Here is a 2,500-nt window from a genome sequence, read left to right as displayed (position 1 = left end):
GGTAATTTCACGACCCGTCTTGAAACACGGACCAAGGAGTCTAACATGTGCGCGAGTCATTGGGTTGACACTAAACCTAAAGGCGCAATGAAAGTGAAGGTCCCGCCTCGTGCGGACCGAGGGAAGATGGGCCGCGCTGCTGTGCGGCTCCGCATTCCCGGGGCGTCTCGTTCTCATTGCGAGTTGAGGCGCACCCAGAGCGTACACGTTGGGACCCGAAAGATGGTGAACTATGCCTGGCCAGGACGAAGTCAGGGGAAACCCTGATGGAGGTCCGTAGCGATTCTGACGTGCAAATCGATCGTCGGAGCTGGGTATAGGGGCGAAAGACTAATCGAACCATCTAGTAGCTGGTTCCCTCCGAAGTTTCCCTCAGGATAGCTGGTGCTCGAACGAGTCTCATCCGGTCAAGCGAATGATTAGAGGCCTTGGGGCCGAAACGACCTCAACCTATTCTCAAACTTTAAATGGGTGAGATCTCCGGCTTGCTTAAAACATTTTTGAAGCCGCGAGAGATTTATTTCTTGGATCGGAGTGCCAAGTGGGCCACTTTTGGTAAGCAGAACTGGCGCTGTGGGATGAACCAAACGCAGAGTTAAGGCGCCCGAATAGACGCTCATGGGAAACCATGAAAGGCGTTGGTTGCTTAAGACAGCAGGACGGTGGCCATGGAAGTCGGAATCCGCTAAGGAGTGTGTAACAACTCACCTGCCGAAGCAACTAGCCCTGAAAATGGATGGCGCTGAAGCGTCTTGCCTATACTCTGCCGTCAGCTCGGCAATGAGGGGTGCGCGGTTTCGCTTCGGCGGCCCGCCCCGTGAAGCCCTGACGAGTAGGAGGGTCGCGGCGGTGAGCGCAGAAGGGTCTAGGCGTGAGCCTGCCTGGAGCCGCCGTCGGTGCAGATCTTGGTGGTAGTAGCAAATACTCCAGCGAGGCCCTGGAGGACTGACGTGGAGAAGGGTTTCGTGTGAACAGCCGTTGCACACGAGTCAGTCGATCCTAAGCCCTAGGAGAAATCCGATGTCGATGGGGTCCGAGACTACAGTGTTAGGACCCCATGGGGCGAAAGGGAATCCGGTTCCTATTCCGGAACCCGGCAGCGGAACCGTAACAAGTCGGGCCCCTCGAATGAGTAGCTCGTCGGGGTAACCCAAAAGGACCCGGAGACGCCGTCGGGAGATCGGGGAAGCGTTTTCTTTTCTGCATGAGCGTTCGAGTTCCCTGGAATCCTCTAGCAGGGAGATAGGGTTTGGAACGCGAAGAGCACCGCAGTTGCGGCGGTGTCCCGATCTTCCCCTCGGACCTTGAAAATCCGGGAGAGGGCCACGTGGAGGTGTCGCGCCGGCTCGTACCCATATCCGCAGCAGGTCTCCAAGGTGAAGAGCCTCTAGTCGATAGACTAATGTAGGTAAGGGAAGTCGGCAAATTGGATCCGTAACTTCGGGATAAGGATTGGCTCTGAGGATCGGGGCGTGTCGGGCTTGGTAGGGAAGTGGGTCTGCGCTAACGTGCCGGGCCTGGGCGAGGCGAGAGCGCGGGTGTCGGCATCCGTCGTCACTTCAACGCTGGATCCGAGCTCGGTCCCGTGCCTTGGCCTCCCACGGATCTTCCTTGCTGCGAGGCCGCGGTCTGCCTTGTGGCGTCGCAGTCTCCTCACGGAGGTTGCAGCCGCGGGCGCGCGGATTCTCTTCGGCCGCCATTCAACGGTCGGCTCAGAACTGGCACGGACCAGGGGAATCCGACTGTCTAATTAAAACAAAGCATTGCGATGGCCCAAGCGGGTGTTGACGCAATGTGATTTCTGCCCAGTGCTCTGAATGTCAACGTGAAGAAATTCAAGCAAGCGCGGGTAAACGGCGGGAGTAACTATGACTCTCTTAAATCTTCTAGATGAAGTCGTTGACTTTTTGGGCGCTCATGGTATGTCCTTGTCGACTCATAAGTCATGGGCATACCAGATTGTGAGAACAAGAGACTCCTGGTATCTAGAAGACCCCGGCATGGAAAAGCAAGGAGTACGCATCCGTGTGGCCACAGCGGATGATGGCTTTACCTACCTGGGGGTAAGGTACTCCATCTGGTCCGGCATCGACCTGAGCGCACTCAGGATCAATATCCGTGCTATTACGGAGAGGGTCGAACGCCTCGCCCTTAAGCCGCACCAGAAACTGCACTTGTTGCAGACTTACCTAGTCCCCGGATTCCTTCATCAGCTGGTAATAGCTATACCAGGGATCTCTCGCCTCAAGGAGATCGACCAGGAGCTGAGGGTATCCATTAAGCGTTTTATGCACCTTCCACAGTCAATTTGTAATGGGGTGATATACTGTGGAAGGGGAGATGGGGGACTAGGTTTCCCGAGGTTACAAAACCTTGTACCTCGAGTGGCACTTTCAATGGGGCTCCGTTTTCAGAATTCTACGGACCCCGTTGTAGTAGCTCTGTCGGGATGCAAAAGTACTACTGCGAATCTCCGTAGGCTTGCGCATTCCGTGCGACT

The 2,500-nt window shown here is 55.9% G+C and overlaps 1 pseudogene; it reads left to right on the top strand.

The window, feature by feature from the left end:
* LOC137503402 (large subunit ribosomal RNA) overlaps positions 1-2,500 on the top strand; it is a 6,092-nt pseudogene that overhangs the window by 909 nt on the left and 2,683 nt on the right.

This window comes from Anabrus simplex, chromosome X (assembly GCF_040414725.1).
Source record: "Anabrus simplex isolate iqAnaSimp1 chromosome X, ASM4041472v1, whole genome shotgun sequence".
In the NCBI taxonomy this organism is placed as follows: Eukaryota; Metazoa; Arthropoda; class Insecta; order Orthoptera; family Tettigoniidae; genus Anabrus; species Anabrus simplex.
This window is presented reverse-complemented; position numbering and strand designations above follow the sequence as displayed.